The sequence below is a fragment of the Spea bombifrons genome, chromosome 7 (genome assembly GCF_027358695.1).
Source record: "Spea bombifrons isolate aSpeBom1 chromosome 7, aSpeBom1.2.pri, whole genome shotgun sequence".
Classification (NCBI taxonomy): domain Eukaryota; kingdom Metazoa; phylum Chordata; class Amphibia; order Anura; family Pelobatidae; genus Spea; species Spea bombifrons.
The window spans coordinates 34,449,732-34,476,606 of record NC_071093.1 but is presented as its reverse complement, the minus strand read 5'-3'; the positions used below and the strand labels follow the sequence as shown (position 1 = coordinate 34,476,606).

Below are 26,875 nucleotides of genomic sequence, written 5' to 3'. Positions count from 1 at the left end.
GTGGGCAGGGGGGACTGGTGCTTAGTCATGCCCACTTTCCCTCCTACACAATACTGCTTGGTGAAAGCCTCCCCCTGTGCATGGCTAGCCACACCCCTGTGCGTGGCAAGCCCTACCTACACAACCAGATAGCCCTGCCCCCTCATGGAGCCACTCCCACAGAATAGGTAGAGCTTCAGGTCCCTGGGAAGTTCTTAAGAATGACTGTGATAAACTCATACCCACAAAATATGTTGAGTTCCTGAGAAATGAGGGATATCAGGGGAAGAGAGCGGGGCAGAGGGATTAGAAGCAGCCAATCAGCAGCAGGAAAGCACTCCCTTTGAAATCAATAGGAGCATTTTCAGGAGTGCTGAGAGTTTATTTTGCAATGATAAGTGTCGACTGTGCCCAAAGCAAAACTATAACACTCTAATCCTTAGGATCTCAGAATAGCCATAAATACAAAGCAGCCACCCTAACAGGAAAAGTATTTCACATCTCATACTGTGTACAATGTAACAAACTGTGGAGGAGACAAAAAAAGGCTGGCTGCAGATTTCTGGATTCATACTCAGCAGATTCTCTGTACTAATCCTAGGAATCACTTATTATGCTGATCAAGGTAAAAATGGTCAGAGTAGAGAAGGCCCCCAGGAGCTCTAGACCTAGTAATTACTTTCAGCCGCTCCTACAGAAACCAGTCCTTGTTCAGATCGCTCACTGCTTCCCTAAGGAGATGGAGTAGAGAGTATCTGCATGAGTGGATTGACGTATCTTTGAAATCATTAAGATTAAGAAATGTGCACTCACAAATAGATAAAGTGTGGAACACATGGAAATGTGCCGACAATATTTGGCAACAGTGTGTAGGAAAACATTCTGCAATATAATACAAAGTAACAGGCAAACATAGAACTGCCGGCAGCTGCCTTTTTATCTGATAACCAACTGGACCTGTGTCAGTGAGGTGTCAACAGCTTTTCGTTCTCCAACGCAGCTTCATCTTGGTCCTATCCTAAAATTTTGATGACTAACCACGCACTCAAATGTAAATCCACCTTTGAAATTATTACGCCAAAATTTATCATGAATCATTTATTTTAATAATGGATTGCATCATTTAAGGAGAGCCGCAACAAAATGTTAACTTAAGGCATGATGGATTGAAATAAATTGTTACACGCATTACACAATATTATTTCTGGCGCAGTTTGTGAAATATGTGAATATGATAGGATGGGGTGAAGTTTGAGCCCTCTCAATGATCTTCTATAGCAACCTTGCACCTGGAATGTATCACAGCGCAGACTATTGAGATGCTGTCCTTTCTCAGCCAGCCTCATACCTGTTTGTAGACATTTTTCTTCTTTTGGGGTGCTCCCAAAGTGTAACAGTGAGTCCAGACATGGACCCCCTTGCTCACAGGTAGCTACAGAGTTCGTAGCTGTGAAGGCTTAAAGGAAGCAAACAGACACTGATACGGTACTAAGCATTTGATTCACCAGCATGTGTTTTTTTTTCTATAAATTTGCACCTGATTTTTATTTATATTGCAAATGCCACAGTGAAGCCGGGTCCCTGAAGACTTGGCTCTTTTGGTGGTGGGTGGAGGGGGTTGTGTCTTTTTTGGCCACCACCTCTCAGTTAAGACTTTAGTGGGTTCCTCTTTGTAGGGGAGGCTATACGATCTGGCCCTCCATTGATTTCAACCAGGCAGGGAGGGCAAAGGGCTACTTATCCCACATCGGGAGAGTACAGGCCCAGAAGAAGATTGGGGACCTTGTTTCCACTGTGGCCCTATCAGTTGGAGCACCTTGTTCACTCTCTTCACATTGGGTGATGAGAAGCACTACCTTTATAGTTGGTTCCCTTTTACAAATGAAAACTTGACATAAGTCAGATGCGGGGATGCATCATACGGCAGGTTGTATGTTCTGGGTTAAGCTAATCTCATACTTCTGTGCATGCATTTTGTCCCTTTAGGGATCTCCTGAGGCTTTGCCCAAGTGTAAAGGTGATCCACGAGTACCTAGAGGAGCACCTACCACCTGGGAATGCTGAGTCCTGTGAAAGATATGTCTGGGGTTGTTGGCTCTTTGCGTAGAGAAGCTCGCCTTGCGTTTTAGCCCTGTACTGCCATTGTGGGTACGATTAGTCTGATAGGCTGATAGAAATCTTTCCTCTGTAATGATGCTATCTGTTCTTGGTTGTGCCAGTCTCATACTCCGTTTTATGCATAAACCTGGCACTTTAGCCTAAATGTGATCTATAATGTATCTTAGTGTTTAAACATGCGTAAAAGCCTGGCAAAAAAAATAGTGCAGTCAAACCTATAAATATCATACCTACAGCTGGTTCTGAGTTTAGAAATAAGGACTTTTTGTGTCCATATATTTTCTGAGCAATTATATACAGCAAAAGCTAATGAAATGTGTGCGGGGAGGACAGACACAAACATTGCAATTAATTTAAGCTTGCTAATGTTGTTATGGAAACAAAGCTTTTCGTTCCTGATCTGATGCAGCTTTCCGAACGTAGAAAACATTTTGTCTCCGTGGCAGCGTATCTCTGATCGAGGCAGTGCCAGGAGTAGGATGCAAGTGGCAATGTACGTGCCATTCATTACGATTATTTACATTTGTATAGATGTTGGCATATTTGGTAAATAAAACATCAAATAAATGTAACTGGGTCAATCAAACTAACCATAGCATGTACCGGACTTACCTCCTCCCCTGTTCTTTTCTATTGAGATCATTTCACAGGGCTAGTGTTTTTCTAGATGTGCTCTGTAAAATATCCACTTCTTCAATGTAAAGCAGTATACATCCGACAATTGTATACGGTACTGTTTAACGCACTGCATACTCATTATGCTGTTAATATAGTTGGTTATACATTACCGTTACAATACTGTTTGAAAGGTTGTGATAACTTGGAAAACATGGAAATTTCTAGCTGCGTAATATAATTGCAAAAGGGTTTTCTAATGACCAATTAGCCTTTTAAACTTAAACTTGGATTAGCAAACACAACGTGCCATTGGAGCACAGGAGTGATGGGAGTGATAAAGGGCCTCTGTACACCTGTGAAGATTCCATTAAAAATCATCCGTTTCAAGCAATAATAGTCATTTATGATATTGCAAACGTCTGTGCTGTATTTCTGTTCCATTTAGTGCTATTTTAATGGATAAAATGTGTGACCCCAAACTTTTGAATGGTAGTGTACACCATTCATCTACGTAAACATAATGTTTTCGTCTTACGCCACCTTTGCATGAAACCTATGTATAAAAAATTATTATGATTATGTATAAAAAATGTGAATGGTTATGTATAAAAAAGTGGTTCTCATCAAGGTGATAATAGTTTTAAAATGTTTCTGTTCTTCATCAGTATATTTTGTCATTAGTAAAACGTGATTTATCTCTGCTTAGTACAAATCTCCCTGTTCGAAGAATATCACTATACTTTATAAGAAAGGTACTTAATTACAGCATGTCATGATACGGATGTCCGACGGTGATATTGTCAGGTACTCATTACATTAATTAGAAAGAGGTGGCGTGGCTCTGTACTTGTATCCTGCACACAATGGTATCAAAGACTGAGCGTCTGGTAATCACTGGTTTTCCGTTTCTTAGGAGAGATTAAACCTTCAAGGTCTTGAGCGATGGTATCAGTCTCTGCTTTTAAAAGAATTGGGTCACTGGAAGGACCTTTTCTTATAAATGTCACAGGAGAAACGTTCAACTCTTCTTCTATGCCTGCGAAGCTTGTGATTCATAATAGCTGCGTTTGCAGTAAAGGTGGCGTGTAGCATGTAACTGAAGCATCATATTATCAAAGGGGCACTCTAATCCCCTAGCGATAGTTGGATCTTTACTACATACATGGTGCCTTAATAAACATGTCAAGGCTCTTTCAAATGTTAACCTATTAACAACCCATCACAACGATTCTTTTGTTGGAACAATGGTAGCAGTGAAATGATTTTAATAACACTAAACCATTCCAGGTTAGTAGGAGAAGGTATTCTGGATTACCTCATCTGCATATAAGCAGGAAAACTGAGACATCCCAAGCAGTAATTGGGAAGCTCAAATATCATGAAACCAGAGAAGAATACACAAGGGTCAGCTCTAGACAGAGTGACCCACATTCAAATTTTAGCATATTTACCCAATGAACCGCTCCCATTCATTTTACTTCTGTCTGGCTGAAGGACACAATGGGGAGGCCAGGCTTTTTAATCAGCAGTGTCTTTTGTGCATTATGCATTATGACTAATTTCTCAAATATACCCGCAAATGCATACTGCTAGTAAAGAATGGGGTATGGGCATACCTAGGAACTTTCCAGGCCGGCTACCTGGAGCTCCTGGGGAGAATCATTCTGTAAGAGTGGAGATAACTGTGCATAGGGGTGGGGCTAGCAGCATATAGAGGGAGGGCTAGCTCCAGAGAACTTTTAGTAGCAGGGAACTAATTACACACGACTGCCCTTACACACAGCCTTTACACACACCTGCTCATTAACACGCATATACACATACACTGCCCTTACACACACCTGCCCATACAAACTGCCTTTACACAAACCTGCCCATAAACACACATATACACATACAATGCCCTTACACAACCCTGCCTTTACACACATATACACACACCAGCTAACAAACATACAAATACCTACACTGCTCTTACACACACTGCCCATACACACACCAGCTCACAAACACACACATATATATATACACACACTGCCTTTATAAACGACTGCCCTTACACACTACATTACATACACCTGCCCATAAACACACATATGGACATACACTTCCCTTACACAACCCTGTCCATACACACGTGTATACACATACACTGCCCTCACACTCCCCTGCCTTTACATGCAGATATACACACAAACACCAGCTTGCAAACACACAATTATTTCAGCCTTCACAGGACTCAGCCTTCACAGGACTCAGCATTCACAGGGGGTGGGTGCGCCTCTAGGTACCCATGGCTCACCTTTACACTTGGGCAGAGCTTCCGGAGATCCCTAAAGGGACAAAATGCATGCACAGACGTTTGAGATTAGCTTAACCCAGAACATACAACCTGGCAGCAATGTGATTCACCATGGGGCCCCAAGAACGCTGGGCCCCTGGGCAACTGCCCAGTGTGTCCAATGCGTTTGGATGCAAGCTTAATGGAGTCCTGGAGGCTGCAGCTGATGATCAGACGGCTGTGCGCCCCCTCGCAGCTGCGCCGAGGCGAGTGCCTCTCTGGTCTCACCCTTCCTACGGCCCTGGAAGCAGTGTTTCCTTTGAGGTGATCAGTCTAGAATTCTTAAGGGGATCCTTTCTGGAAACATAATTCTAATGTTCCAATATAAACTATAAAGTGCATTTTGCCATAACCATATCTTTCTTCGCTAGTTCAGTAGTTGAACTCACTTTAGATGGAAACTGAAACATATTGTTTTCTGTAACTTTTTTATATAATGTACATGTTAATTTAAAGGCGACGTGATTTTGTTTGCTGCATGCATATTGGTGCAAGCATCCTTTAGTTATTGGAGCTATTCTGTCATTTAACTCTTCATTCAGTTGCCTCTACTGAAAGCAGTGGGCATACCTTACACATGCTTAGTAGAACTCCAATTCTAGTCACTAGCAGCAGCCAATCACATATATGCTATCTGAACACTGATGTTTTGCTAGCATACATGTGATTGGCTGCTGCCTCAGTCACTTTACTGGGAGTGCTGCTGAGCATGTCACAGCGTGTCACATGCTAATACTCCTGAACTCAGCTGAGATTAAATCAGATAAAAGTCTAATTTCATAATAACAAGTTTGTGCAAAATGGACTCCAACAAGCATTAAAATTAAAATAAAATTTTGGGGACTAGACTGCCCCTTCAATCATTGAATGTCAATAGATCTGATTTGTTTTATATGCTCTGGATGAAGGTCAAAGTATCATTCTTACATGTCTTATCGACTTTCAGTACCACTGCCATGTGCCAGATCATCACTGATGGCCCCATGTACACACAGTTGTTGTCCAGTTTATAAAACACACAAGTTACAAGGCTTAAGGTTCTCAGCATATAAAATACAGTCCAACCAATTAAAATCTAATAAATAATGCAAATATTATTTTATTCCGACTATAGAAATAGTTCACCATCTAACACTTAAATTTGCTCTTTAAACTACCTAGAACTGCATAATCCACAAAATAACAATACATTTTATTTTAATATCTTAATAACAATCTCCAAAAGGTTGGTGAGAGGCGATGCCAAGATCCAAGATTACTTGATTCTCCTTTTGACATTTGCTTTGGAGTTGCAGTTGTTGTAACAGCTGGTTGATGTAATTGTTTTATATTGTCTTCTCATTAAGGGGTTCTATTTACATTCTTTGGGGTGTTTTGTGTTAAGTGTAAGGCGTCTGGACCAGGAGACCAGCGGGCTTAATTGGGCATTGCATTGTTTTCATTGGAATTAAATTCCTAGTAACGGTTGTAATTGTTTTTGGCTATAAAATTAGTTAGACTTGGCATACACAGTTGCCACTGATGGGACATGTATGTGTTGGAAAATATATATATATACGTAAATAGTCACTTCCTAGAACAGAAAAGGGAAGGGTACAGGGGTACAGTACTAGAGTAGCGTACAAAGTTTGAAAAATAATGTTATTGCTGTAGCATCCAGTGGCACGTCTCTACTGATTAGACCTGCAAGTTCGGGCACTTTGTGGGTTAAATCAGCACAATTACACAGAGATGATAATGAGAAGTTTAAATGGCAGTTTTTTGTATACTCAACCATTCTATTTTATTGTCACCACACCTTCTTCTCATTGTCACGTTAACTGACCTGTCTCGTTGGGTTAGAAGACCATTGGAAGTTCCCAAGGTCTTCTTCTTCTTCTGTACTAGTATCGCTCACGTGTGCCCATAGTATTGTTCATTTGTACATTGTTGGCTGTAAAGTTATTGTTAGTTTGTGTGCCTGTTTTAATAGCACTATGTTTTCCTGTGTTTGTATCCCTGTTGTAATAGAGCCTTGGGATCTGGTGCATTATAAATAAAATGTAAAAGAAAAAACAGTAAATAAGAGGTCCTGTTAAATGTGACGCTGAAGACCAGTTGATACGCAGTCCTGTTGAATGCTTCTTGTTCATTTCTGCATTAGAAATGGTGCTCAAGCTTATTTAAATGCTAATACACAGCCATCTGCTTCCTCAGGATGACTGTGCACCGGGCCATGTGACATCAATTAATATAATTGTGAGCTTTTCATCAGCTCAGCCACGGTGTCGCAAAGGCAGGCCAGCATCTGCTTTGCTTTTCTCTTACCCCCTCCTCACAAAATGTGCACCCCTCATAGCAGGAAGGTTACAATATAAGTGCCAGACAATGCCTTGTGGTTGCTTAATTATTTAAACCCACTTCTTCACTGTAGGACCTGCAGATTTTTGCCATTCTACACAAACATAATCAGCTTCAAGGTGACCACAGTTGGATTATTTAAAATGATTGATTTTAGTGAAATGAAAAAAATGTACTGTAATTGTGAATTGTAATTCTATGTAATATATGTTAATTATGTTTGTTGTGCAAGTAAGTCATAAATTAAATTATTCTTGATTTGTTCTCTCCTAATGTTTCACTTCCCCCTCAACCACCGACTAGATTGTAAGCTCACAAGAGCAGGACCCTCTTCTCCTTTTGTACCAGTTTGCTAGTGTGTGTGACTTTAAATTATCCCACTGATTGTAGCAGGTGCTTTTTAAATAAATGTAATATAATAATTCATTAGTCAGATGATTAACTTTACTCTGTGGCACCCCCTGCTGCTTGTCCCCGTCTTCACATTTATCTCCCTGAATAGTGTTTGGGTATCCTTGGGTGCTCTAGAGGGCTTCCACTCTTCTTGGAAGGCATTCCACAAGATTTTGAAGGTCTTCGATGGGTTGAGGTCAGTGCTCTGTGTGGGCCAGTCCACAAAGATCCACAATGACATGGTTGAATGAGTTTGGTGTGGAAGAGCTTGACTGAGCCGCTCAGAGCCCTGACCTCAACCCCATCAAACACCTTTGGCATGGACTGGAACGGAGATTGCGAGACAGGCCTTCTTATCCAACATCAGTGCCTGACCTCACAAATGCTCTACTGGATGAATGGGCAAAAATTCCCACAGAAAAGCTCCAAAATCATGTGGAAAGCCTTCCCAGAAGAGAGGAAGCTGTTATAGCTGCAAAGGGGGAGCAACTACATATTAATGTCTATGAATTTAGAATGCAATGCCAAATAAAGTCCCTGTTGGGGTAATGGTCAGGTGTCCCAATACTTTTGTCCATATAGTGTATATTAACACAGTTATAGGTTAATGATAATGGTTGCAACCTGTGTGTGAATATTAATATAGCTATGCATGTGTTCTGTCAACGTGTAATACACACCTACTGTACGTACAAGGTCTTTTTGGTAATATAGTTATAGCTTTTATATTTTTAAGTATCTGAGCTTTGATTTAGTTCTTTAGTACCCAGAGCTGATACCATTACCAAATAATGGGATAAGAGATAGAATTTGGTTTATCCCATTACCATATGTGCATTAACAAACAACTCTTACGCTAACAGACAATCTGTTGGCTGATCTACACAAAGGCACGGAAAGAGCGTAATTGTGTTTCAGTACAAGGTGATAAAGGTTCAGTCTACTGGGGTACATTTCTGTTAAAACAGAATGAATCCTGAATAATGTGCTTTAACATAGGGTATACTTCATCAATCTCTTTGAAGCAGTCAATCAGCTGCACAAAAGTGTTCCCACTGAAACTAATGGGAGTGTTTTCTATGCATGTGCACAGGAGTCTAAACACATCTCCTGCAATAATATAGCTGATGGAGCAGGCAAAAGGGAAAAATTAATCTGCAGAAAGGACACAACTGAAATCTAACCCTTAATAACAAACCCGTACATGTACGGGCTCAAAATACATTGTTTTGAATGGGTTTAGGGACCGCCCATTGTCCTTAAAGGTTAAAGGGACCTCTTAGCTATCATTTGTATTAACATGCACATAATGGCGAAAGTGTCCCTTTATGTGGAATATTATATTAAAAGCACTAATCTACAGAATGCTATAACAGAGTTAAATAGGGGAGAATGTTGCACATGAAGGGGGCCAATAAACATGGAAGGTGAAGGCAGTGTGCAGTGGGCATCAGCTTGTATGATGGTAGAATGCCATATGCACTCTTTATATGAAGACACATACTGCAGTATAACAATAGAACAATAGCAGTCACAGTTAAAGTTCAAAGAGCAGCTGGACAAAGCCAAGCAGGCATCGGTCCCAGAATGCTTTGTCCCACTGGGGAGTTATCACACACAATTCAAAAAGGAAGAACTTAATATAATTTCCGCAATCAAACCTAACACAGGACAAATTGAGACAAAATAAAATACTAACATTTCTAAATGGGCAAGTTATAGGCACAGGGAATTAACATTGGGATATGGGAACCCAACTTATTCTTAAACCTCCTAAATGGAATGGAACTGCAAGCTTTATTTGCATTCTATTTAATTGCACTGACCACCACCCTAAAACATGAAGTCCCATGGAAAAAAATATTCTTCATAAAACACAGCACTGTATACAGTAATGTAGGTTAGCACTGACAAAACCAATTTTTATCTCAGTTTGTACCAATAAACTTCCCTATCTGCATACCTGGAAGCTGCCATTGTTGTGAGTAATATAATATTTTGGGTAACGTTCTCTGTCAGAATTACCACACTGTGCTGATTCTTTATGGCAGTGCTAATGAAGTCTGCTCCTCCATTGACATTCACGAGTCAGAATGTCCGATCAACAATGAGCCATTGTATTGTTTACCACAGGCAGTATGATAAGGAGTGAGGGTGTTTGTCTAGTTGATTCGGCTGAGGTAACACAGATAGAAGATATGAAAACAGTATATTATGTAAAAACTAGAGCCCTTCCCTGCCCAGAGAAAAGGGAAAGTGTCCGGAGACCCAGGGAAGCATCGCTTCACCCGGAGACTCAGGGCCAATTCCAGAGAGCTCCAGGTATGTCAATAATGTAGTGGATACAGGGTTTTTTTGTTGTTAAAATTGGATGCTGATCACCTTAAATGCTAAATCTGTTATTGTAAACAAGGTGTTGATGCAAGAAAGTTTTGAATTGTTTATGCAAATGTTACCGTATTTGTATGTTATAATAATTCTATGTTAAGGTTCAAAATTGCAAAAATAGATAAAGTTGAAGCTAGTCTCATTTAGAATGTAATAAAGCTTTTACATCAGTCATTCATGTAATATTACTCCTAACATTAAAATTATAATCTTAAAAGATCACATGAAAAACAAAGCAAAATAATTATTTGTGGCAGTTGAACTGCTTTGTTAATTCTATGTGCTTATTAACCATATGACGTTTAATTGACAGTGCTGTCTTTTATTATATTTACTGAACTGTATTTTTTGCCTCCAAGAAACTGTATTGCTTTCGGAGAGACATAATGCCACTGCTCTCATGTGAAAACCCTAGATAGGCTAGTGCTTGTGAGCTGGCCTAATGATATTTGGACAAAAATTGTCACCAGGGAAAAGATGCTCTGACTTAAGGCTGCCACCAGTCCCTGTTAGATCGGGACGGTCCCAGGATAAAGATGTAAGATCTGAGTCCTGGATTATCTCTTTTTGGGCAGGTGTCGTTTGTATCTCTGGGGTTTAACAGGGTCAGGTAATATGACATGAGGGAGAAATGTGTGTTAGTGCGGGTGTGTGTTTGAGTGTGTGCCTCACTTGTCTTCCTTCTCATCTCAAAACCCCATATTCTCATATCTCCTCTTACCCCTCTCCCTTTTTCCTCCACTCTTTCCTCTGCTCTCGTTTATCCTTTCTCTTATCTTCCTATTTCCTCTTATACAACTTCTTCTTTCTTTTCTCTTTCATGTCCTCTCTTTTTTCTTCTCTTCTTTTCCCTTTAACCTCTTGTCTCTCTTTTTCTTTCACCTTTCGCTCTTCTTTGTTTTCTTTCTGTCTCACCTTTCCCTCTTCTCATCATATTTCCTCTTTCATTTGCTCTCTGCTATCTCCATTCTCTTTTTTCTCTCCTCTCTTTTTACTATTGTTACATCTATCTATCTTGTTTCATCTATCTATCTATCTATCTATCTATCTATCTATCTATCTATCTATCTATCTATCTATCTATCTATCTTTTTCTCTCTCCTTTGCCTGTAATGAACAAAATGCCAAAACAAACAAAAGGCTCGGGAAAAGATGGCCACTCTAGCCTTACTAGGTGGGCCAAATCGTTTTCTCCCAACCGATCTCTATGTTTCTGCTTCACTTAGGAGATTAACGTCTTCACAATATGTTGTTTCTTTGCATAACATTGCAAATTAAAGATCATTTCAGGTCACAAAGGTGAAGCTTGTTTTATTTAACAAGGATAACGTCACTGCAGTAACAATGCTTGTTCTTACACCATCACGTTGAGAAGGTTCACCCCTCTAAGGATCATTATAAGTCATATAAGTTTTAGGAGCCAAAGACCTAAGAATATTACTATACAACATAAATAAGTAGTATATATATATATATATATATATATATATATCTATAACAGGGTCATACTTGAAAGCAACTTATATAACCATATTTTTATAGATTGCTGGAAGCCCAGAGGAAAATATTCAGCACCCCAGCCTTATCTTTGATCGCAGTGTGAAAAGTAGTTCTTCGAGTTTAATCATCCTCTGTGTGGGTTGTATTGAGGGGGGGGGGTGGAAGTTACACTAGTATTTTTTGTGTATTGAACAGTTTTTGATCCTGTACCCACTCACGCCGCATTAACATGTTTGCTGGCAGAGAGGTCTGCTTTGCACAGATCTGTATAACAGCAAACACATCTCCCGATAGAAATAGAGTTAAAAGCTGAAATTATACGGAAAAAAACAAAGGTTTTCCATTGCAATGCTGCGTCTGTGACATCACAGTGTTTTTAGGTGTGTAGGAATGAGCCAAGCATGTCGGGGTGGGGAGGGGAAGCCTATACCGAGGCTTTGAATCTATCATGGGTGACAAACTACATTCACTTATGAATAAAAGCAGGATAAAGCTCACTGCGGTGTATGCACACACCTGTATGTACAAAGATATATTGGGACAAATATTGTACATCGTAATGTATCTGGCTAGCATAATTAACCAATTAACTGGAGTGCTAAACCTTGCTTGTAATTTTTTAGTGAAGTTATTTAAATACATCATTTTTGCAGTAAAGAAAAGACATGCATCATGTGGAATATCTGTAACATTTACCAGGTCAATAGTAAAATATATAAAGACAGATCTTTTGTTTGATCTAAACCCTCAAACCTTATTAGGTCCATTGCCTTGGTTTTTGTCCTGGGTAGCTTTTTGTTTATTCCATGCATGCAACCTTTTAATTTCACCAATGACCGCTGTGTAAGCTAATTTCCCAGGTGCATCTTCAGGAATGCAGGTAAAGCTGTCTTTACAGAGTCGGAAATCTGTTTACTACTGATCTTAATATTCATTTTGTCATCAAGTTAAATAATTGAATGCAATGTTCGTGAACCCAGGACACACTTGAAAACAAGAGAGATCTTCCGTGCTAAAATACTTTATAAGTAAATACTTTGCCTTACTGCCAAAGAAGTACTGGCTGAATCAGGGCAGGGCTGGTCATGGGGCAACCACAACAAATGCCCTGTGGCCTGGTGCCCAATGGTGCTGCCCACATACCACTTATACGGCAGATCCCATCCTTTAGTGTGAGGCCACCAGCTGGATTCACACAGGGCAAAAGTGTAAGAGCGTTGCGTGTGGCTGCATGTATCCAGCATGTGATTGCATGTATTCATTATGGTAGCCTTAATGTCCCAGGTGGATTTCAGTCACCAATCTTGCCCTGGACTGAATGGTCTGGCTGCTCAGCAGTGCTAAATGGAGTAGTCTATGGATATGAATTTTGAGAACAGAATGGTGCCAACATGGGCACTTGTCAACATGCACCTCTGTGTCTAACATGCATTGCGTTGTCTTTACATTCACAAACTATTTTCAATGATCACTATTCGTGGTTGAAAATGGGCAATGTAATACAGGATTTAGTGAACATGTCATGAGGAAAGCTACAAGTGTTGGGGTAATATTTTTTATCACAAACTGCTTGGTTTATGGTTCAAATGTTTTGAATACTAAATCTTCATTGGTTTATTGGCACCCTTCTTTGCTTCTCATCTGAATAGATAGTAGTAGGCATTAGTGTTAGAAGGTGTGTATTCCCTCTCTTTGTAGGCTAAGTATGAGTCTGTCCATGAGCAGTTCAGTGTCATGGGTATGTAGTCCATTGACCTTTACCCTGTACTATGTATACCATGCTCTTAATACAGCACACTAACAAACATCTCGTTTTTTTCCTCTTGCTCACATCAAACCCTAACTACTACTTCCAGCATGTTACTGTACAGTAGATACAACAGCTTGTTATGCAAATGTAAGTTTTTGTGGAAGTGTATTGGAGAGATGACTCGTCCTCGGTGAGCTCAACATTAGCTCATTGTCACAGATGGCAAAGTAAAACATACTTTTAAACCTTCTGTTTTCAAAGTGGTCTTGAGTTTGTGGCACGTAAGAGGGCCAGTAATGGCTATTTTTATCTGGGCACCAGTGCATTGTAAACTTGTGAAAAAGGGGTACCCTCCTTCTCACATCTCCATACTGCACCAACCCAGGTCGGAAGGGCCCTTTCTAAACTATTTTGAACCAGCACAAGGAGACAGGAGAGTATCAGGGGTCATGTGACACCCTACATCTATAAAACAAGTGTTGTACACCCAGAGATGTCAACAGAGTAGCTCAAGATGTCTCCTAAAGACCTCAGAGATCTTCATCATATGTAAACTTAAGCTGTCTGGTAAGCTTTTGTTAACCTTCTTCTGTTCTAAGAATGTTAAGGCTGTGCCAAACTTATGCAATGTATATTACAATATCCACATTTTGTGCCTTAGTATTGAAGAGACTTTGGTTTCAGCAGCACCAACATAAAACTGGGCTACTTATAAACATTCGGAAGAGAAGCAGCACTGTAGTCTTTGGCAGCTCTTAATTATTATACTCACAGTATCTTGATACTTTATTACCAATATACTTTTCTTATATATAAAACATATATCCCTGTTTTTTTAATATGTTTTCTTTGATAGTCCTGTTTTTTATTTATTTTTTTAAGCCATGACCATAGACCTTCGCCATAGATAAATATAGCAAAGATTTCCACTCTGATTGGCAGGCAGCCATATGTCCTGCTTCATAGAGTGCAGTCCTGTCCTTAGTATGCATGTCAGCTGTCAGTAACCTACTCCCCTGTTTCAGCCTCCAGATTCTGTGACTGCAGCCAATAATTGAGAAAGATTTAACCAGCCAATAAGAAGTCGAAGGAGCTATTAAATTGCCAAGAAACGGTTTATAGATCAATACCTGCAAGGAAAACCTAGTTGCCGATTGCAGCATTTTGGAACAGAGAGCATTGTATGCAAGTTTTTTTTAATTTGTCTTTAAAACGGCTGCACAATAGCTCACATTCTTCATACCATTAACATGCCATTCATGCGCACATTATTTTTCAGTGAGATAGAGATGGGGGAGAGGCTGATACAGAGAGACTGCGGTATGGTAGAAGAAAAGAGAGAGCTTGATTTTTTTTTTTAAAGAAATGGAAAAGATTATTGATTATGATGTCATTACTATTACCATTGATATTATGTGTTATTACTCTGATACATTAAGTATGCCAGTCCTGCATTTTTTAAGGTGACATGCTGATTGCCGTACAGTGTTCAGAGAGTCGTGGGGTTCTACAGCTCTGAAAACCTCTAATTTACTATACATCACACTTTATGCTATGCCTTATTTAAAATTTAATAAGGTTTTCCCTTGCTTTGAAGGAGGGAATCAATAGTATTGAACGGCGCTTTAAGTAAAAATGACAGTGTTGTTAAATATTTAGCGAAAGGGGATCTATCAGCGAAATGCCTTTACAATTTTATGTAGGTCTAAACAAAGCTCACGTCGTATTGGGTTTCATACATGTAACAAATTGCATAGCATCCAGTGTTTATCAGTGCGGTTTTCTTGGGTTACATTTTTTGCAGTTATCTTTAATCAATATTTATGAAGGGATAATTAACGTGCAGTATAACAAAGGGCATCATTGTAATTAATTTATGTTATTTAAAATGGCTTGGTTGATACATTTCTAAAAACAGATCATTGACTCAGCAAAGCAAGGTATATCACCATCAGCCTAGGTTACATGACGTTGCCAGATCTATGTAACTGCAAGCAATTTTTCACAGTTTTCTTTAAATCCTCATGTCTGTTAAGCAGTAGGGCCCTCTATTCTTGTAAAGCCATCATTTATGCCACAGTAGGTTTAACGACTGACATATGTGGGGATTATTAGCTCACCCGCTGAGGTTTCTTATTCTGAGAGTACATGCCTATTTTGTCCACAGATCAGCAGACAATAGTTGGACTCTCTTGAGCTGTTCAAAAAAAAAAAAGGAAAAAAGGAAAACACCAACAAATGATTTTTGAGAAAATCATTTTAAAAATGTACAAAAATATAACGATGTCAACCTAGTGATACATGACATGAGTCAGTGATATGGTGCGTGCATGAGCCAAAAAACGATACATTTAAAAAAAAAAAAAATGTCTCCTAAAAAACAGCAGAAGGATATTTCTCCAAGTGTTGACCTTGTGCCCTGGGTATACATAGAAAATGCAGATTCTCACATTGTTAGGTTATGGTAACAAGCAGTTGTTGGGCCATAACACCCACCATCCAAGGTTGTTGAGGATTATGGAAGCCCAAAAGCTGCTGGAGGCCTTCAAATTGGCCACCTCTGCTTCTTAGAATTAGCAGCCGTTCCATTAAAATGCATGTCCAGTAGCTGAACCAGCATCCAATGACACCAGTGCATCCTCTTATAGCGCGAAAAAGATGATTATTGTGTTTGCTTTTCCTTCTAGAAGCTTCTAGAGCTAGTGGTCCCCTGAGCCTATCATCATGTTGTTTCTACTATGATTTCTTGTTTTACATCATATAACCCTGTTCTGAATCTCCCGACTTTTCCTCTTCTTCCCAGTCCTTTGTTTTCCTTCAGTCTAATTCCATCTTCCATCCACCTGCCAATTTCCCCTATTTCCCCTCTTCCTTTATTTCTCCCTTCCTTTGTTTCCTTTGCGGTCTCTTCCCTCCTCCTCTTCATCAAATATTTTCTCTCTTTTCTTTCTTCCAGTCTCATTCCCCCCCCCATCACACCTCCCTGTTTCTCCCTCCCTTCCCCCTCCTCTCCTCAGTACCACTGCAGGCTTCATAGAGACAGGCTGGTGGTTGACACAGTCCTAGGCAGAGAGCCGGTGGAGAGAAGGGAGGAGGTGGGGGTGAATAAAGCAGATCCTCAGCCTGTGTGTTTCGCAGACAGCTATTAACTAGTTCTGCTGCTGCCTTTCTCCTAAGCACTAGCTTCAGCTGAATTAAAACAAAGAGCATTATGGTGAAGTGCCAGGGAACAGAAGGTGTGTTAAATCCACATCACCGCTGTCTTCAGAGCTCAGCGCAGGGAGTGCATCTTCCCAATGCATTGTACAAAAGCCTAACGTATCGTCCTCTCTTGTTTCTCTTCCCTGTTATTTTATTTCTCCAGTTTCTGCCTGACTCCTGGTTTTGATCCCGTCTCCTTGTCTTGCTGCACCATCCGGATTAAGAGGTAACTACAGAAAGGCACAAAAATGTTAAGCATAGATATACATCTATTGTGTGTCTTCTCAGCCGTCTTTAGAATGGACAACTGATCGCCACGACATCTAGGTGGCATTAATTTAGACATTTTCCATGTATACTGTAAAAAGGGAATTAATGCAATTTATGTATTCTTTCTTAATGTCTTTACATAGAATGGTCAGTGTGTGGTTATTTTGTTCAATGTTGTCACTTCATGCCTGCGAAGGCCAGCAGTTTCCAGTTGGCTAGCGTATTTCATAAAGGGTAAACATGTATTCAGCATGTACATAAGCAACGTGATGGCTGATAGGGGGTTAAAGTGACAATAGACTGACAAAGGATTTTAAATATTGTATTACGGTGATGGTGCCACTTGCCACATGCCCTGTCACCACCGTTTTAATGTTCTTGTATTTTTTTCGCTGCATCATCTGCGTGTTGCAGGGATGATGGAGGTACAGACGGATCTGGTGCTGAATCAGCAGCTACCAGAGGGCCTTCATATCAAGAATCAGCTCTATCTATTTAGAATAATTCACAATTCCTTCCTATTGCACAATTATAATACATATAGATGTGATCCTTTTTGTCAATAAATCATAATGGCATAGCTTCACCATAAATGAGCACATCTAGGGGGAAGGAAAATACGGTACACATATTTATATTTGACAATATACATTGAGAAGTATGATTATGTGTATGGTATACAAGACCTTTAGTTGTATATAAATGTTAGGAAAACATCTGTTTTGTGGGATGCTGGTGGGTTGATGGCGACAATAAGATGTCTAGCTATACTGGGGTAGTGAAGTAAGATGTGTATTAAGAAATGCATACGGTGAAAGGTTTACTTCCATTTCCTTTAAAAATGTAAGATTCCACTGATCTTTAATATTCTTGATGCTTCATATAGTAAAACCAATACTCCCAGAGTTTTAATTTTAATATCAAATTATTTCTTCTCACCTAGTTTGCCAATCGCTGCTACCTAAACTGCTAAGATGAATGAACTTGATTAGTGTAGGACCAACAACATTGCTTGCACATTTATAGCTGAAACACACATTTACCTGGAGTGTGCTTGTATTGTTGGCGAATAAGCTGTAAGTGCACTTGCGCATGGTTTAGTACACGTTAGCAAGTATATATACCTGTGCATTTGATGCACACAAGCCAAGGGGTCAGATCATTCCAGGCTCTGTGCAGTTTCCCGTTTTCCTGGTAGCTAAAGACTATGACTTATGGAAAGCTACATTCTGGTTCTAGATCACCCTTGATATTTTTTATACTTGGATAAGGAGTCATTTAGAATAATAGTCCTTGGGGTGACTATTTCTCAAGGGGCAACGTGGTTTGTAATGTAATTTGGGATCATTTTGTATACAACTAGGCTTTTCTTGAAGTAAGATAACATTGTCTAGTGAGTGTTCTGTATGACTATACTGTTTTTCATGCATGATAGTGTTTTATAGTGCTGTATAATAGAGGTGGCTTTATGTTCTAGACTATTTCTGAGGTGGCTTCATGTTTAACAGTGCTAAACTATTCTTGAGTTGCCTTTACGTGTTACAGTGCTAGACTATTCCTGAGGTGGCTTCACATCCTACGGTGCTAGACTATTCCTGAAGAGGCATTATGTTTTACAGTGCTAGACTATTCCTGAGGTGGCTTCACGTTCTACAGTGCTAGACTATTCCTGAGGTGGCTTCACGTTCTACAGTGCTAGACTATTCCTGAAGAGGCATTATGTTTTACAGTGCTAGACTATTCCTGAGGTGGCTTCACGTTCTACGGTGCTAGACTATTCCTGAGGTGGGGCTTTCTTACTATATATAGGAAAAGTCTACTCAAGAGATGGGACTACATTATATATACTGTATAGGATTAAACTAACTCTGATGCCAATGTTGTATTATACAGTTTTTTACTTAGTAAAACATAGATTTTTTTTGCACGATTATGGAATTTGTGCTCCTACAACCTTCAGTCTGTAAATAAAAATGTATTTATGGATAATACCCAAGTATTCTCACTAACCCACAGTGTTAATTCCCTGTCTTGCCAGCGGCTCCTGCCCATCCTCAGCAGTGCTAGAATGAGTATGCACATTTACAAGGCTGCTACTGAAATACGGCGCAGCCACTAACAATTCGCTTTATATCTATCACCTCCGCAGATATCACCTCTCAGTGGCAAGTTTAACGACAAATCTCTCGGTGCATAAATTCACTATATAAAACATGCGAACGCAACGTGTGCTAATTAAACTGAGCTTAGCTAAAATCCAAATTAAAGGAGCTGTTTCACTGCACGCATGAGCAAGCAATTTATTTTAGTGCATATTTTGTAAACTGCTCCTCCCATCATGCTCAGCTGTCCAAACAGAACTGGCATTGTAGTGCGCTACATGATGGGAGTTATATTCTGCAACAACGTCAAAACATTTTTAGTCCCTATGTGTGAGAACAATGGAAAAGATGGCAGCTCCTATTTTCAGCAGAATGGTAACTTTCCCAAATATGACATTTCAGTGTGCGTAATAAATAAATAAATATGTTAAAGCGTATATAGGTCTAAATATGCAATATATTAATATAAGCATGCCACATGGTTACTCCTCCCCTTTGGCAGAAGCTGATTGGCTCTGGTAACTTGACAAGGAGGGATACAAAGAATGATGGGAAGTTCCCGGTAGGAAGTAGTTATGCAGTTATTGCTCTACCCAGTTTTGAAAATAAATAAATTACTAAGGTGACAGTCTGATGTCCCATACGACAAAGAAGTATGGGAGTAGTTAAAAAAAAAGAAAGCAAATAGGTGAAAGTGCTGCCGCTTCAGAGTTGCAACATTACCTCCCCTTCTGCTGTCTGAGATTGGCATAAGTTTTGGCGGCATTAAGCAGCCAATCACTGGCAAGAAATGGCTCCCGTCAAAATCGTCAGAGATTTGGTTAGACCCAATGGAACTCTTGTGAGAGCTGAATGCAAATGGTGTTTACACATTATGAAATATACTGAATCATTCTTAAAGCTGAGTGATAGGTTAACTTCCAAGAGGAAAACAGCATAACATGGAATATATAGCTACAATCCAGGTGTGTGAACTGCATTTCCCAAACACTGATTTAACTGTGTTCAAGTAACAACTATTTTGAGTAACTGAGTAGGTTGACAGCTTCACTTGGTGAACATTGACATTTTCGGTGAGATACACTCATTTCCTCTGGACCATTTGATTAGGGCACAGTACCTGCCATTCATGCCACTGGGCAGCTCTGCCTACCATCTTGGCAGCTGCTAAAGAAAATATTACCCAGAATATATATATGAAGTCAGTGTACCCCTCCACACCGCTGTGCTTTTTTCTGGGTGTTGGAATCATATGCCATAACCCACTTGAAGGAATCATGATGCTGAAGGAAACTATGGTGGACTGTACTGACGCTGCACAACCCTAATATTGTTAAAGGGCTAGTTGTTGAGATCAGCACTCTCCCTTTTAAACAGCCCATCAAGTAGTGACATAGCAGGGAGCTGATCCCCTCAACCTACCTCCCTAGGCCTAGGCTATAATATGCCACTGGTCTGGGTCAATACAAGTCATTTGAAAGTTAAAACTGCATAAATGACCACAGATTTTACAGACATCGACCCCTCTCACTGTGGTTGGACTGCAGCTTCCATGATCCACAGCCAAAGGTTTAATGGCATTTTAGTACAGCTGTTGGATGTTGATATGTTGATACTTACTGTATTATATACAATGTAGACATTCGAATGGCTGAAGTGCGTTTCAGTTTAGAACTCAGCTGGTCGGTATAAGGAATTAATTTTGTGTCCGACACAAACTGACATTTCTGCAAAGAGCAATTAGTGAGTTAAGATCCTTGGGATAGGGAAGGTTACTGCTGAGAGGAACAGAGTGATGAATGTTACAGCCAAAGCAGTTATTCTTCCTTGAGTCACTGGCCTCAAGGACTGAAGAAATCCAAAGACGTACAAGTCTGCCATCTCTTTGCTGTAGCCAAAGGCTATACAGACCGACCTTCTGTCTTAAGAAAGGATGTGAGAAGATGGCCTTAATTTACCATGATCCTTCTCCAGTCTATGAGGATTCTTTTCTAACATACAATCTGCGATTTGTATTCTTGTTAACTGACTTTTACTGACACAAAGAGTCATTAATGGCATTAGTCATTTAAATAAAAACATTGAATTACATGTGAACCTATACATTTCTTTGGTTTGCTTAAAAAGGATATGTCACTTTACATACCCTATGCTTTACAAATTCATGCATTTAATAAACAGAGTTTACAGATTAAATTAAACAGTATATATAATTGAAGACCTGCTGGAGCTGTCTCCAGCAGGTATCTTGCAGGCTAGCTTGTGATACTCCTTCGTCACTTTACCAGTGAGGCGGGCATAATGGAAATAAAGATGAGAGAAGGAAATGTCTCTTCTCATTTTTCCTCCCTCGATGTCCATCTTTTCATGGAGCTCAGAATGGTTGCGGAATATGAGTGCATCGCAGGGTTCTACACACCTAGAAGCTCGATAATGTCTATAGAAACAGCAGGAATCATTTTTATAAATTAAATTTTCCAAACAAAGTTATTTTTCTTCTAAATGCCATTCACAATGTCACAGTAAACCCAACCCTACATCTAACCATACCAAACCAAAATGTTGCTCTTTGATAATTTGAGATAATTAAAAGTATAACATTAAACTATTTTCAGGGCTTTTCTGTCCCCAGTGAATTATTCTTCAGTTTTATGGTAAAGTCTTTCTCCCTATGGTGGAAGCTGATGGTGTCTGTACCAAGAGGCAAAGCAATCTGTAGGAAAGGATCGATGGTATAAGTCATGCAGTTTTTTTTACTTGATTAGAAACTTTATTTTTCATTTTCATTACTTTTCATATAAGTAAAGATTAATCAATTTCTTAAGTGTTTAAAAATAAAAGTTTGCTGCCACTTCTATCAATTATGCCAGTCTTGCCACTGATGTCTCCACTTTTGTTATTTACTCAATACTCAGTATTTTGGTAAATTTGGTATTTTCCAGCTCCAAATGGTGTAACGTTTATGTCCTTTAATGAGAGCTTCTCAAATATTTGTCTATGTTACATAGTCACATAGTCAGCGAGGTAGGGTAAAGACATCATTCCCACCTTGCCATATTAGTTAATTTAGAAAAATAATGAAACGTGGAAAATTTACTTTGTCTGTGCATTGGACAGACTAATAGTTGGACTTGCTGCCTACCTTCACAGCACCCACATTAATTTATGTTAATATGTTAAAATCAGATATCTACAAAAAATATATTTACGTCACTCTCTAGCAGGTAAAGCAAATAAAGCTTAATGGATCTGTTTTTTTATTCTTTTATCTGAAGCTTTTGTATCACAAGTGAAACTTTCCCAGCAAAAAATTCTGAATGAGATTAATTTTTAGAAATTTGTTAAAAAGTGTTACATTCTGCAGAGTAGGTGTTATAGGACTTTTAAGGAAAAATTAAGTACTTTTGTACTGCGTGTCTCTCATGACATGTCAGCATATGTATGTATGACAACATATGTCACCTCCTGCTGCACCATACGTAGCCCACTCTTCATTCATGCTAAATATTTATATCACTTAGATCTTGCTATTCGAGTGATTGTCCTCTATCCACCATTATTCAAATGTATTCTGTAAAACAACTCTCCAGGGAAGCCTGGGCTTCTACAGGCACCGCCTGAGAACCTCTGTCATTCACTGCTTAGTAAAACAAATTTATGTCAGTGTTAATGTGTCACAACGACAGACATCTTGAAAAGCGACGCCAGTCTGTGTTACTTTGATTTTGGATGAATAATAACACTATTAAAGCTTGCCAGTGATTGTGCGGCTTTATACTGACCCTGTCGTAGTAATTCAGCAAAATCAACTAAGTGAGACTCCATCTTAGGTTATGGATATGGCTGTTTATATTTCAACACAAAATGGCTGCCATGTGACCCATGTAAAGTGACTTTAATGATCCATTTATTAATGGTGTGCATAGTAAAAGAATATCTGAGCCTCACTGCACATCTTGTCCACTTTCTAATTCTAATATCACCCCTCCTTTTCCTGAATCTAAACAGCTGCTTGTATGGAAGGAAAAGCTAATCAACAAGCATTCTACATGCACACACATATATACATACATATATATATATATATATATATTGTAATTAATTTGTATAGTTATTTTGTAATTAATTTGTATAGTTATTATGTATAACGTAATTATCATTTAAAACAGGGCCCCGTGCAACCAGTTAGTTAATCAAATGAAATAATATCTAGTCTTTTTCTGGATGAATTGTTATAGATTGTAAATCTCATTCTTTAGAAAAAATATTATCTTTATAGAAATATTGAATGTTAGGGATAGAGTAACAATTCAGCCCCATTTCATAGGCCTGTGTGATTTAGAAGGAGATAATTGATCAAAAGATGAGACAGGGCAGTTGGAGAAATAATCTCAGGGTGAACGGGCCACAATCTCAGAGTCTGGAGCTGACCCATTCTGCACCCCCTCTGCACAGATCTGGTGATACCCAAGCCTCCCAATTCATTCATTTGCTTTAAGTATGGCATAGTTGATATCCCAAATAAGTGCATTTGTGAGTAATGATCCAATCAAGGTACCCATGAGGGTCAGCGCTTTTAGAAAGTTCCCAGGTATGTGTATGACTGACTAAAAAATGGAGAAGGGATAGGTGAGAAGGAAGACAAAGAGAAGGAATCAGGGACTGAATAGTAGATATATTTAAAAAAAGAGGAAGTCCCTCTACACAGCAATAGTTATTTATTTACATTTAACAATTTGAGTTTCTATGCTACTTTTCCTACCTGTATACATGTTTTACTACACCAGAGATTCAGGGTAAAAAGGCAGCTGCACCAGCAACACATACACATTATATTATGATTTAATCAAAAATCTTCCTTCTCTAACCCTACATTAGGAATAAGTGCTTTAATGCTTAATTGACTTGGCTATTACTTGAAGTGGACACTTCCTGGCCTGAATTCTTCTTCCGCGTCGGCCTCTGGCAACAATATTTCTGCACTATAAAATACCTCACCTGTGAGAAGAAAACCGGAAAGCATCCGTGTGGACCCTTTAAAGCAGAATAAGCAATATTTATGCTCTGTGAGCAGATGTCTAAAGATGTCTAGAGAAAATATCATCCAGATATTTCACATAATTCAGATTCCAGAAAGATTCTTTTTTGTAATACTGCTAAGTTGTATTTTGTATTATAAAGAAATAAACGTTAAAAAATGTACCTTTCTTATTTAATAGGTGTTAGGCTTATTCCCATAATCAAACCTCTGACCTCATACTGTAGATAACCTTTTCTTAGCCTAGTTTGTTCATTTTATTTGTGAACACCCCCGAGACTTTACCTGAACCAACATATTACAGATGGCCCATACTTTGTATGGCCCATAGTAAGATGTTGCCCTCCACCCTGACCTGGCACTTTGGGCTATTACAGTACCCTTTGCTGTGAATAACGCAGAGAAGTGATACATTTGCATGTTTAATCCAGGATACAATAATGAAACATTATATTCTAGTTGGGCTTCAGTCCCTAATTTTGGGTACTCATAAATCACGTGAACCTCCTTGACAAAAAAGGTCTCACCTGGGGGTGCCAAGCTCTAGGCCAGCTTTGAGTTCAATCCCCCTGCTATTACTCACTGACAGGTAGATGGTCTAGAATTAGCTTTTGTAGCTGATACCGTGTATTCTGAGTGGTGCTTACGTATGTGTTAGTCCTATGACTTTTTACTCTGGGGGATGACTTCATTGTGAATAGAATGGGGATGGGAACAGTCAGAACATGGTGAGGAGATGGCTGAGATAGTCTTCTGTATTGAGAAGAATGAACTGCCTGCAAGGTGTTGCAAGCAAATGCCAGACTTAAGGGAAATCAAGGATGGTATGATTATAAACTCTGAATAGTGGCATGCATTCGCACTCATAATACATACCCTCCAACTTTTTGAGCTAAAAAAGAGGGGCACCCTTATTTCAGAGGTTGCAGATAAGGTTATGCTGTGAGGTATTTAGAAGAATTACACCAATTTATTTAGAAGCCAATGTATGCTTATGTATGTATGTATATATATATATATATATATATATATATATATATATATATAATGCATTCCAGATGATTCCTGATAACAACATAATAACATTCTTACACCAATGTGCATCATGCTTTCGTTTCCTTTCCATTTAAGTGATGTTATTCTCTGTTGTGTAGTATGCCAGAGCTGCCATCTTGGTTCTGCACTGCAATTTAAAGTGGTGCCTCGCTCTGACATATTCGTAAGAATTGCTTTACAGAAGATCTGCTTGGTTTTAAACATGATTTTAAACCATTTCAGATAGAAGCTAGAAACTATATTACAACTTCTGTTTGTTAACCAAGAGATTGCGAGAAGCAAAGTAAAAAAAATGAAACACTGACTATGGTCCTGGTGAATGTTTCAGGTCGGATGTTTCTCCTCAAATATTGTTTTTTTGATAAAACCCTTTTCCATGAGATACAAAGCTTTGATTTTCAGTACCAAGAACTAGTAGGGATCACCTAGTTAGGGTCTACTTTTGTCTAACACCCCAGGACCTAAATGTATATGTACAAAGAAATTGATGCACTAAATGTTACCTTTTAAAGATGTCTCCACAAACTCCCATATCCTAAATAGAACTCTATAAATAATTTCTAATCTTTTCTAGATTCACTCTGCATAGCCATCAATAGTAAGAGGACCAAGTTGTTTTGTAGGAAAGGACAATCACAAGATGATATTTAGCAGTTAAAAAGCTTTGTTAAGTAGGCTTAAGGCGGGAGGCTAATGATGGGTGACTTGGAAACCTATATAGAGCTTTAGGCATCACACCTTATCTCGTGCAAAGGCCAGCACCCAGTATTCGTCTGCTGAGCTGAGATTCAATTTGGAAGAGATTAAACAGGCATAATGAGAATTATGGGTAATACTATGCAAATGAACACAAAATCCATGGGTAGTAATTGGTACCAGATTTAAGCAGAAACTTGGATTTCGTTTAACTCCAAAGCAACCAGAGGATAGAGCTGTTTCACCGTGAATATGTTGTGTGTGTATAGTACTGGAGGGATAGGGGAAAATGGTTTCTTAAATTCCCATGGCACTAATAATTACCTGGAATAGCTTCTTTGTTAATTGCTATTCCACATGAAGTAATTGTACTGCTCCATTCACAATGATAAAGTATGAGTATGTATTTACTTTACAAAATGTCTTTGGAATATTTTATTCCATTATGATTTACCATAACCCTCCCAGTTTATGAGCAATTGGCCAAAATGCTTAGATACTCAGATACTATGCTACTTGTTTGAGATGTGTATAATAACCGTATGAATTTCTCATAAACTTGGGGATCTCTGCTATTTGTTGCTACAACTCCACTGCCAGGCGGCGAGCTTCATAGACAATCAGACCACCGGGCGTTTTATATACCAGTGCATCCCACAAATGCTAACAGCAGGAGGAAAGGAATTACTGAACTGGGGCAGGGGAAGAATTACACTATAACCATTAAAATTACCAATATTTCCGTGACGAGTAATAAAATCATGATTATTAATATTTTTCTTTAAGACTTCTGGATGTTAAGTCACAGTAGGGTGTGTTTAAGTTGGCACCAAATTGTTGCATCCTTTCTAATTTAAAACTTACATCAATTGCTAATTTATTTATTATATTTTTTATTATTATTTTTAGGTGCCTTGTGTCTGACAGCTGCCTGTTGTTCAGCTCTTCAATAGCAGAGAGGACCCCAGCTGTTTCTAGAACAGGTAAGCATAGACAGCACTGGATTGGGATTCTCCTGTATTACCTTATTCTTTCTGAACATTTTGGGGTAATAATTTTAGTATGATGGAGCCTCTGTTGGAAGT

The 26,875-nt window shown here is 39.0% G+C and overlaps 1 protein-coding gene across 10 annotated transcripts in view; it reads left to right on the top strand.

Moving 5' to 3' along the window:
- The window catches only part of MAP2 (microtubule associated protein 2), an 83,740-nt gene that overhangs the window by 18,775 nt on the left and 38,090 nt on the right, over nt 1-26,875 (top strand). For 7 of the 10 annotated variants that reach the window (XM_053470420.1, XM_053470419.1, XM_053470415.1 and 4 more), the window contains exons 3-4: nt 16,792-16,854; nt 26,700-26,773. The gene's annotated coding sequence lies outside the window, so the exon portion shown is untranslated. Of the gene's footprint in view, nt 1-16,487; nt 16,664-16,791; nt 16,855-26,699; nt 26,774-26,875 lie in introns of those variants that run through there. The other 3 variants (XM_053470421.1, XM_053470412.1, XM_053470413.1) reach the window with 3 other exon arrangements.